This window comes from Mauremys reevesii, linkage group 25, assembly GCF_016161935.1.
Source record: "Mauremys reevesii isolate NIE-2019 linkage group 25, ASM1616193v1, whole genome shotgun sequence".
In the NCBI taxonomy this organism is placed as follows: domain Eukaryota; kingdom Metazoa; phylum Chordata; order Testudines; family Geoemydidae; genus Mauremys; species Mauremys reevesii.
Window position 1 is genome coordinate 18,542,889 of NC_052647.1, and position 11,595 is coordinate 18,554,483.

At 42.9% G+C, this 11,595-nt stretch overlaps 1 long non-coding RNA gene across 1 annotated transcript; it reads right to left on the reverse strand.

Moving 5' to 3' along the window:
- Window positions 1-1,680: 1,680 nt before the first annotated feature.
- LOC120390861 lies at window positions 1,681-10,038 on the reverse strand. Its single transcript, XR_005591154.1, has 3 exons — window positions 9,907-10,038; window positions 3,159-3,531; window positions 1,681-1,812 (listed from the first exon to the last, which is right to left on the reverse strand). It is a non-coding gene; the product is annotated as an uncharacterized LOC120390861 (long non-coding RNA).
- Window positions 10,039-11,595: the final 1,557 nt, after the last annotated feature.

The following is an 11,595-nucleotide window of genomic DNA, read 5'->3' on the forward strand; positions in this document are numbered from 1 at the left end:
GCTATCCCCTATATGACTCTTAGGTCTTTTCAGGACACACTGACTATGGTAGATGCAGGAAGAGCCGACAACAAATTTTAGACAAATAGGTTATTCAATGAAAAATGCAATTTTGGTTGACCTGAAACTATTCACAAATTTGACACGAATAGTTTCATCTAGTCTAAAACAGAGGGGGAGGAGGAGACGGTGGTGGTGTTGCAGCTTCTACTATGCTGCCCCCTTCCTTGTTACCCTTACTCCCTAAGTTAATACCCTTTAGTGGCATGTGAGAAACCCAGGTCCAAGTCCTCACTCTGAAACAGAGCTTCTCAATTCACCAAAAATTTCAGATTCATTTCAGACGGAACATATCATTTTTTCATTTCTTCAGAGCTGCCACCAAACTGCCAGATGAGTTATTCACCCAACTCTCTATGGAGGTGCCAATCTCTTTGATACAAGACAAAGTCTATTTGGAATTGGGATACTTCATAATCTCCAGGTAGTCAACAATACGGTGCCATTTTCTCAAAAGCACTACAGAGAAGCATCCATCTTTAGTCCTCATTTACCTTTATATTTTGCCCAAGGTCAATTCAGTTCATATTAGTGAGCAGGGGCATCACTTGCTATGGGACATGGGGAGGCAGTTGCCCCTCCAGATCTTGGTTTGTGGTCCTCCCCTCCTACTTTACAAAGGTCTATATGCTTCATTGCATCTTCCACTTCAGATTATAACGTAATGGCACAGAATGTTCTCTGTGCTGGCACCACTTTGCCCCTCTTATCCTGATTTTTTTCTGAAATGGTCCCGGGTTAAATACCTCGCTCTTCAGTTCTCTTTGTCAGCGCGCTTTTTGTGCACAGGAATTTGAAAGGTCTTTTGGCTCATTTGGTCAGGTAAGGGCCTACATCCACTGTCTGCTTCATTTAGTATTTACCCAGTGACCATGAGGCATTGAACATATCCTGTTGGGGGGAAACAAAGAAACAAATTATCCCATAAGCCGACTATGTTACTAAGGAGCTGCACTAGATAAGACCTAACTTCTTTAGAAATTCATCTAACTACGAGACATATTCTACAGCTGGGACTTTCAAAGGCGTCTAAGTGAATTAGGCACCCAACTTCCATTTGAAATTCAGTGGGAGTTGAGCATGAAAATCCCTTAGGTGTCTTTGAAAATCCAAGCATCCATAATCTTGGAGCAACACAACTTCCTGTATTGGTATATGGCAATATTACTCGTTCTATATCTTCTGATGATTAAATAATTGAATTCTCATTGAATACAAAGTGGGATCATTGAAATGTTGAGTACTATACACAGTACCTACAGGTATTATGCGCCTGTCTCTTTCCTTCTTTTCTTCTCATTCCCGCCATGTCTTGTATGTAGCAATCTCAATATCCAGGACCAACCTGACATTCAGCAGCTCGTGGCAATCCCGTAGCATGCAAGCCAGCCCATCCTTGGACTTCTGTAGGGCGTTTTGCAATCTAACATATTTATCTCAGGCATCTTTAAGGGCACAATCTCCATTGTGCTCAGCATCACAAATGGCTGTTTGCAAACAGGCAACCTGTCAAAGACAAAGGGAATGTATTATTTTCCCTTTATGTAATTATTGAGCATTTAAGACTAAGGATTCACTTTACCGTTTCAATTCCAGATTGAGGAGGATTGATACAGAGTGGGGGCATAATGTCCCTGAAGCACCGTTGTTTTTCTACTAGGTACTCCAAGTGTATATCATAAGTCAACTAGTGGTTAAGGAGATTGCTTGCAGATTTCACACGATTTGCCTGGTGCATTGCACAGTTTATCACTATATGCAGAAATAGAAAATTGAAGTTGCGTAAAGTTTCAATCAAGTGATTGCGTTAGAGCTCCTTCTCCAGATCCCCTCATTCATACTCCTGGGAACAGGGGCAGCTCTAGGTATTTTGCCGCCCCAAGCACGGCAGGCAGGCTGCCTTCGGCGGCTTGCTTGCGGGAGGTCCCCGGTCCAGCGGATTCGGCGGCACGCCTGCGGGAGGTCCGCCGAAGCCACAGGACAAGAGGACCCTCCGCAGGCATGCCGCTGAAGGCAACCTGCCTGCCACCCTCGTGGCGACCGGCAGAGCGCCCCTCGTGGCTTGCTGCCCAAGGCACATGCTTGGCGTGCTGGTGCCTGTAGCCACCCCTGCATGGGAAAACATCCTGCTAATTTTATTGAGCAAGTTCTGATCCGGCAACTAAAATCCAATGTAAAAGGCTTTGCCTGTGAGAAATATAGAGTCCTCTCCCCTTTAATGCAGACGTAGGGTCCACCCACCCAGAAAAGTGGCCCATGCCCAGTGGATGGGGCCTACTATTCCCACCTCTGTTGGTTTGTCACAATGTGGATTCCTGCTCAATGTTGAAGATTCCCAGTATAACTTTATATGGGATTGACAGTTCCATATGTAGGAGTGGATTAATAAAAATAGAAATTCCAGCTATGAAATCCATTCTGTCGAATGCAATCTGGATCGTTCCCAAAATGAAGGCGATTTCAGGAAAAGCAGATGCTGAATTTCCATCTGGATAGACTGGGAGGAGTCCTTACCTCTTCAAACATGCATCTCAGCAATTCCAGCTCCTGTCTCAACAAATCCACCTTCACTTCCAGCTCTAACATGGTAATACATGTGCATGAAAAGAGGTCACAGGTATTCTAAACCAGTGATTTTCAACCTTTTTTTAATTCAGGGACCCCTACAAATTTTTGAATGGAACTATGGACCCCTTTGGAAATCTTAGACTTAGTCTGCGGACCAAGGTCCATGGACCAGAGGTTGCAAACCACTGTTCTAAAATGATTCCCATTCAAACACGGAACAAAATGGAAGCCGCAGCAAAACTAGCACTCGTTTGAACCAGACTTTTGAAGCATGATATCTCCAATTAAGAAGCATCCTGGAGATGCTGCAGTTTCTTCCAGAATGAAATCAAACAGCTCCAAAGCTAATGGGGAGGAAGAGGTGTGCTGAGAACGTGAGGTGAGTAACTCGGTCACAAGCCAGCCCAGTTTTAGTTTTAATCAGGTTTTGCCTTTATTTATACAATTTCAGACAGAATTATTGTCCCTTATAGCGGCTGAATGCATATTTATGCCAGACAATAACAGAATAGGTACAGGGCCCAAGTTACCTCATACCAGAGCTCCAGGATGCTCACTGCCTCCTCCGGTCTCTGGGTTGGGTCCTTCAGTCTATTTCTTCACTTTCTGGTATGGTGTTTCTCCAACCTGGGCCTTTTCCACCAGGGTCTTCATATGTATTTCCTCATTACATATTTCTTAGCCTCTCTCTGATCAGCTCCGTTAGGCACGTTGGGCCCATTTCTTATGCAACGCATGCAGAAGTGTTGATGTGCGCAATTTCTGCTGTTTAGACAATTTCTGTGTCAGTCTGTTTCAGGTCATCCTGCCCCTAGGTTTTCCCAGTCAAAAGGGCTTCTTGTCATTAAAGGCTTGTGTATTCTTTTTATCTCCAAACTTCCAGCACAAGATGTTACCTCTGTCCTGTCAGCAATAACATCTTTTGAAGCAAATCTACATGAGAGAAGAACTGGCAAAACCACAAGCAGGCCAGCAAGGCCTTAGCCTTATTAACACTCATTCACTATTAGTAATTATACATGATTAAAGTATAACTAACAAAGCTCTTAAACGGACTATTTAGCAATTCATCGTCTTGATATTTCAATGTTATAAGTCAGCATATGTATGTTATCCAACCGTACCCCTTAGTCTATTTGGGAGAACAGTTGGAGAACATTCTAGGACTCTTTTAATGCCAACATTTCTTTATCTTCTGCAAACATGGGTTTTTCAGGGGACTCAAAAGTCGAAAGCCTTATGTGTGAATACTTTGTTAGCAATCAGAATATTAGGGTTGGAAGGGACCTCAGGAGGTCATTTAGTCCAACCTCCTGCTTAAAGCAGGACCAATCCCCAGACAGATTTTTTACCCCAGTTCCCTAAATGGCCCCCTCAAGTATTGAGCTCACAACCCTGGGTTTAGCAGGCTGTCACGGAGTCCCCGGGTGATGCTCTGGAACTGCTCCCTACAAAGCCAGTCAGGACTTTGGGCAGCCTCCTCTCCCTTGGAGCAGACTGTCTTCAGGGCAAGAAGCTCCCACGGCTTCACCTTCCTAGGTCTGACCTTGGAGCATTAAGCATATGTCCCTCTGCGTGCTTCCCACAGTGAGTCCGCCCCTGGTGGGGTCCTGGGGAAGCCAGAGGGTTCTGCACCCCCACTTCGCAGTCAGACGTGACTCTTAGCCAGCTAGTAAAACAGAGGTTTATTAGATGACAGGAACACGGTGTAAAACAGAGCTTGTAGGTACAGAGAATGGGACCCCACAGCTGGGTCCATTCTGGGGCCCAGCGAGCCAGACAACCCGTCTGCACTCACTCCATGTCCCCAGCCAGCCCCAAACTGAAACCCCCTCCAGCCCCTCCTTCCTGGCCTTTGTCTCTTTCCCGGGCCAGGAGGTCACCTGATCTCTTTGTTCACCTTTAGCTATTTCCTTGCAGAGGGGAAGGGCCCCAGTCATTTGTTGCCAGGAGACAGAGTGCCGGCCATTTATGCACACCGGCCTTTATCCCACCACCTAGAGACTTAAGAAATGCATAACTGAGGAAATATTAAGAACAGTCCCACTTCGTCACACAGGCCAATGCTCAAACCACTGAGCTATCCCGCCCCTGTTACAATTGGGAGGTGCTTGTGTTTTAGGGCTTTGATATTTAGTTGGTGTTAATGGTACCCCAACAGGTGCGATCTATCTAGCAATCTATTACCAGTGATAAAAAAAAATCACATTAAAGGGAGCTAGGGTCTGTCTTAGGTACTTAGTGGTTCCTATTATCTGAGTCTGAGCCCAATCTAGTCCTGTTCACCAAGCCATCATCCTCTTCTCATTCAAATCTCTCCTGAAACCTACTGCTCCTGAAATGGCCACATTAAATGTATTTATTTACAAATTCATATCTTTAGCCACCTGAATGTGTCACCTTCTCCAGCACCACAAACTCATTCTCTGTAGCCACGGGCCTGTTGAGTTCCTCCTTGTCTCTGGTGGGAAAAAGAAGAGATGAGTGATCTTGTCAGACTCAACAATCACTACGGGAAACATGGACAATACATTTCCCTTCCAACCTGCAAATCAGGCCTGATTCGTCTACTCCATTTCCCCATTGGTGCAATTCCACTGAAGTTAAAATGGCACCAAATGGTAGAAACGCAGTAGATCAGTTGTTCTCAAACTTCTGTACTGGTGACCCTATTCACATAGCAAGCCTCTGAGTGTGACCCCCCCCCTTTCTGAATTAAAAACACTTTTTTATATATTTAACACCATTATAAATGCTGGAGGCAAAGCGGGATTTGGGGTGGAAGCTGACAGCTTGCGATCATCCCCCATCTAATAACCCCATGACCCCCTGAGGGATCCCGACGCCCAGTTTGAGAACCCCTGCAGTAGAGAATCAATCCTGAGATCTTTAATATTACATTTTGCCATATTTTATTTGAGGAAAAAGAACGAGGAGTACTTGTGGCACCTTAGAGACTAGCAAATCCACTTAGGAAAAGTGGCCCATGTGGACAGAGGGTTGAATACATAGTTAGGAATTTTGCAGGAGAATTGAAGTTGATGGAGAGACACATCTGGCTCCAAGCTTGAGTGAAGAGAAAAGAAGGCTGATGCTGCTAAACCAACAAGGAGAGTGGAAGAAGTGGCTTAGCTCGCATAACCTCTCATGTAATTCCAACCTGAAAAAGAAGCCTGAGATCAATGCACAGAGAACACAAAGAATTAGGAGTGTGCTAATGAGCTACAGGGGTAACAAACACAGGGAGTTTTCAAATAAGACCAAAGAATTGAGCTGCTAGTGACTATGACCAACTGAGCAAAAATGAAGCTGCTTAATTGAAAGGTCAGTATAATTAGTGATGGAAGATGATGCTATACTGCAGGTCAATCATATTAACAGTGCCAGCCAGAGACAGCTCAGCAATGGCTGTGGAATTCCTTGGACGCAAGAAATGTGGATAAGAGAGGAAGGACTGTAGCCACAGGCAGAGAGAGAAGAAAATAACTGATGGATAATCTCTTACTTCCACTTGAGCTGATCCACAAGCTGCTTTGTGGCATGCTCTTTTACTTACCAGTCATAGAATCATAGAATCATAGAACTTAAGATCAGAAGGGACCATTATAATCATCTAGTCTGACCTCCCGCAAGATGCAGGCCACAAAAGCTGACCCACCCACTCCTGAAATAATTCTCTCCCTTGACTCAGCTGTTGAAGTCCCCAAATCCTGATTTAAAGACTTCAAGTAGCAGATAATCCTCCAGCAAGCGACCCCTGCCCCATGCTGCGGAGGAAGGCGAAAAACCTCCAGGGACACTGCCAATCTACCCTGGAGGAAAATTCCTTCCCGACCCCAAATATGGTGATCAGCTGAACCCCGAGCATGCGGGCAAGACTCTCCAGCCAGACACTCAGGAAAAAGACTTTCAATATCCCAACATTGACCCTCGGTACTAATTACCAGTGGTTGCACGTTATTGACCTATTGACTAAATCACGTTATCCTATCAAACCATTCCCTCCATAAACTTATCAAGCTTAATCTTAAAGCCAGAGAGGTCCTTCGCCCCCACTGTTTCCCTCGGTAGGCTGTTCCAGAATTTTGATGGTTAGAAACCTTCGTCTAATTTCAAGCCTAAACTTCCCGACTGCCAATTTATATCCATTTGTTCTCGTGTCCACATTAGTACTGAGCTGAAATAATTCCTCTCCCTCCCTGGTATTTATCCCTCTGATATATTTAAAGAGAGCAATCATATCTCCTCTCAACCTTCTTTTGGTTAAGGAAAATGAACCAAGCTCCTCAAGTCTCCTTTCATACGACAGGCTTTCCATTCCTCGGATCATTCTAGTGGCCCTTCTTTGTACCCGTTCCAGTTTGAATTCATCCTTCTTAAACATGGGAGACCAAAACTGCACACAGTACTCCAAATGAGGTCTCACCAATGCCTTGTATAACGGGACTAGCACCTCCTTATCTCTACTAGAAATACCTCGCCTAATGCATCACAAGACCCCATTAGCTTTTTTAATGGCCACATCACATTGCCGACTCATAGTCATCCTGCGATCAACCAGGACTCTGAGGTCCTTCTCCTCGTCCGTTACTTCCAACTGGTGCGTCCCCAGCTTATAACTAAAATTCCTGTTAGTCATCCCTAAATGCATAACCTTACACTTCTCACTATTGAATTTCATCCTATTACTAATACTCCAGTTTACAAGGTCATCCAAATCTCCCTGGAGGATATCCTGATCCTTCTCCGAATTGGCAATACCTCCCAACTTCGTGTCATCCGCAAACTTTATCAGCCCTCTCCTACTTTTGGTTCCGAGGTCAGTGATAAATAGATTGAATAAGATCGGACCCAAAACCGAACCTTGAGGAACTCCACTGGTAACCTCCCTCCAACCTGACAGATCACCTTTCAATACGACCCGCTGCAGTCTCCCCTTTAACCAGTTCCTTGTCCACCTCTGGATTTTCATTTCAATCCCCATCTTTTCCAATTTAACCAGTAATTCTTCATGCGGTACCGTATCAAACGCCTTACTGAAATCAAGATATATTAAATCCACCGCATTTTCCTTGTCTAAAAAATCTGTTACTTTCTCAAAGAAGGAGATCAGGTTGGTTTGGCACAATCTACCTTTCGTAAAACCATGTTGTAATTTGTCCCAATTGCCATTGACCTCAAGCTCCATAACTACTCTCTCCTTTAATATTTTTTCCATGACTTTACATACTACAGATGTTAAACTAACAGGCCTGTAGTTACCCGGGTCACTTTTTTTCCCCTTCTTGAAAATAGGAACTATATTAGCTAATCTCCAGTCAAACGGTACAACCCCCAAGTTTAGAGATTCATTAAAAATTATCGCTAACGGGCTTGCAATTTCACTCGTCAATTCCTTTAATATTCTAGGATGAAGATTATCCGGGCCGCCGGATTTACTACCGTTAAGCTGTTCAAGTTTGGCTTCTACCTTGGATACTGTAATTTCCAACCCCGCACCTTCATTCCCATCAGTCACTCTGCCACTATTCCTAAGCCCTTCATTTGCCTCATTAAAGACCGAGGCAAAATATTCATTTAGATCTTGTGCCATGCCTAGCTTATCCTTAATCTCCACCCCGTTTACAGTTTTAAGCGGTCCCACTTCTTCTTTCTTGGTTTTCTTCCTATTTATATGGCTAAAAAACCTTTTACTATTGGTTTTAATTCCCTTCGCAAGGTCCATCTCTACCCGGCTTTTGGCCTTTCTCACTGCATCCCTACACCCTCTGACCTCAATAAGGTAGGTTTCTTTGCTGATCCCTCCCATCTTCCACTCCTTGTATGCTTTCTGTTTTTTCTTAATCACCCCTCTAAGACGCAGTCATTCTCTGTTGCTTAAACAAATGGTCAAACGGCTTCCTCAGCCCGCAGAGGTAATTCTCACAGCATGGCTTGAGATTTTTCCAGACTAACGTGCTCATGCAAGATGTTCCACTTGGTCATCAGCAACTTGTTCTACGGCTCCAGCAGTCGGACGTAAATTTATTTATACTGGATAGAAGAATCAGGCCCAGGTTTTGTATTTCTTTAAGAAAACATAATTGTGCTTCTACAATTATTTTAACCCCTTTTAGACAAACGATCCATTGCAATTGTTTTCCGTTCAGTTAAAATAACTATTCTCAATGACAGCTTTCCAAAAGAACATATTTCCATCCCAGAGGAAATGCCAAGATTTCAAAATGCAATTTCACCCCAATTTGAGACAAAAATTCAAAATCTCGGAATTTTTCATGAACAAAATATTTCATTTAGACCTTATGGAAATGTTTTACCCCTATCAAAAGAAACATGTTGTTTCAACTTCATAGATTGCATTATATACGATATGATAGTGAAAACGATAAGGACAAACCCTTTTGTTTTGACTATCAAAATGAAACATTTTGCTAATTTCCTGCTGAAAATTTCAATTAAATAGCTACAGTCCCATGAAACATTTCATTGTGTCAAATCAGCATCTTCCAACAGAAAACTTCTACTGGAAAAATTTTAACCAGCTGCATTCACAATACTAGTAAATTTGCAATGCGGTCCTTGGTGCTTTAAAGATGTTTTAAGGATGACTGCAAGGGAGTGTAATCCACACACACTATTGTTATTTATTTCCAAAGTGTTAAGTCAGGGGGTAGGCAACCTATGGCATGCGTGCCGAAGGCGGCACTCAAGCTGATTTTCAGTGGCACTCACACGGCCTGGGTCCTGGCCACCGGTCCGGGGGGCTCTGCATTTTAATTAAATTTTAAATGAAGCTTCTTAAACATTTAAAAAACCTTATTTACATACAACAATAATTTAGTTATATATTATAGACTTCTAGAAAGAGACCTTCTAAAAACGTTAAAATGTATTACTGGCGCGCGAAACCTTAAATCAGAGTGAATAAATGAAGACTCGGCACAGGACTTCTGAAAGGTTGCCGACCCCTGGGGTAAGTTCTGTAGTGGCACGGTCTATGGGTGTTCTCCAACTCCACTGAAGTTAATGGGAGCCTTTCCATTGATTTCACGGGGGTCTGTTGGGTGCTTGAGGTCTATCTCAAAGAAGGGTTGGGAAACATATTAATTACTAGCAGATGCTTTTTCACAAAACAGGATCTCAATTTTTCTCACTTTTCATTAGAAAGAGCATGGATCTGAAACCATGGGTCGAACCACACATGAACTTGGGGAAAATCGGACCTGGATCCATATCTAGCACAGGCCATATAGAATATAGATAAAGTTTTGCTCTCACCTTGGGCAAACTGGTTGCTGAGGTTCTTCATTTGTTCTCGCTCCTCTGCTAGCACTTAATGGTCCTCTGGTCAGCTCCCACACACAGATGGGGTGCAGGAGGCTCTCCTCAGTGCTCACCCGTCAGATATCATTACTTCTGCAATCAGTAGAGCTTCCAGGAGAACCTTATGATATACTAAGAGCTCCAAATTTGTCATAAGCTTGAAACATTCTGTAATCACCAAGGTTACCAAGACCATCAAAAGTACCATGTCTTCTAAAGCCAGAAAGACAAACCCTGCCACGAACTGCCATAGTTTGTGGTGAACTACCATAGCCACAGTGCCCATAATGTCCAACACTAAAGCCTCCAGATGCCTTAATCATGGGAAATTCTCCCCGTTCCACCTGTATTATAGAGACTTCTTCTGTCATAACCACCAGTTCCACCTCATCTCCCAAAAGACTGATATTCAGAGCTGCATAAGTTCTACATCTGCCTAGACCATAAATAGCAGAATCAGAAGTGAAGACCCTTCATCCAGTGATAGATTTTAATGGATGTATATCCGGTCATTGTGGCTTATTCAAAATAGGAAAAGAGCGGTTTGAGAAAGTACTCCCCTGATGTAACACCTTGAATCAAACCCTAATATGTGTTTGAAAAGTTAGGCTTGGATAGATCTGAGAAATAATTCAGAGTTTTCAAGTGCTGGGTTTGCCTGTTAGCAAATTAATGCCTTTCATCACGAAAAACACAACAGTAAATATCATACATTTCAGAAATAATAAGCAAATAAAAAATGCTTAGTTTGCAAGAAGATACTTTGCTTTTAACATATTCTGCTCATGTTGATTATGGTATAGAATATTTATCCCAGAGTGTGTTCATGAACGGAGTACTGTGTTTTTTTACCATCTCTTCAGTTGCATACTGCAAGGGCCCATTCTGAAGAATTACACTTTAAATATGTAGTTTGAGAAATGGCCCTTCTTTGCGATAATCATATAACTGGCCTCATGCACAGAAGAGTGGATAATATGATAAAGGAAAATGCCCATTCCAGAAGCAAGCAGAGCAATACATTGCAGGCGATGCGTCCATCCCATGACATGAGCTCCCCATACCTTCACATCTCACATACAGCACAGTGTACATCACACACTAATTCTGAATAATCCTCCGGGCTGCTTAGCAAAGCAGATGGAGTTTGAGTGTGGGTTTGATGGTACCAAACTGTGCATATCTGAGCCCATCAATAGGTGGATAGTGTGGGGTACGAAGCCCCAACAAAAATTAGCCCTTGCAACTGGCTCAATAGGAGCTGAATCCAATGCCCACTGAAGTCAATAGATTCTGCTCATTGACGTCAGTGGATTTTGGCTTAGACTTAGGCTCTAGGTGTGTGGCGTATGCACGGTACTTTATTATTATTCATTGTATTATCCTAGCACCTTTTCTGAAAAGAGTGACTAAATTAAACACTTCATTTTGTCATTTTCCAAATGCTACATTCCGGTTTTTCGAGTTTAAACAACTTTTCATTTCAAAGCGAATTCTAAGTAAAAAAAATGAATGAATACATTAAAAATGGTTGAGATCAAAACGAGGCCTTTTGAAATGATCAAAACAAACTGCATTTGACTGACCTCAACCGATACATTTATTTTTAGGATTGTCAGTTCTCAACCTTTTTTGAGATTTTGA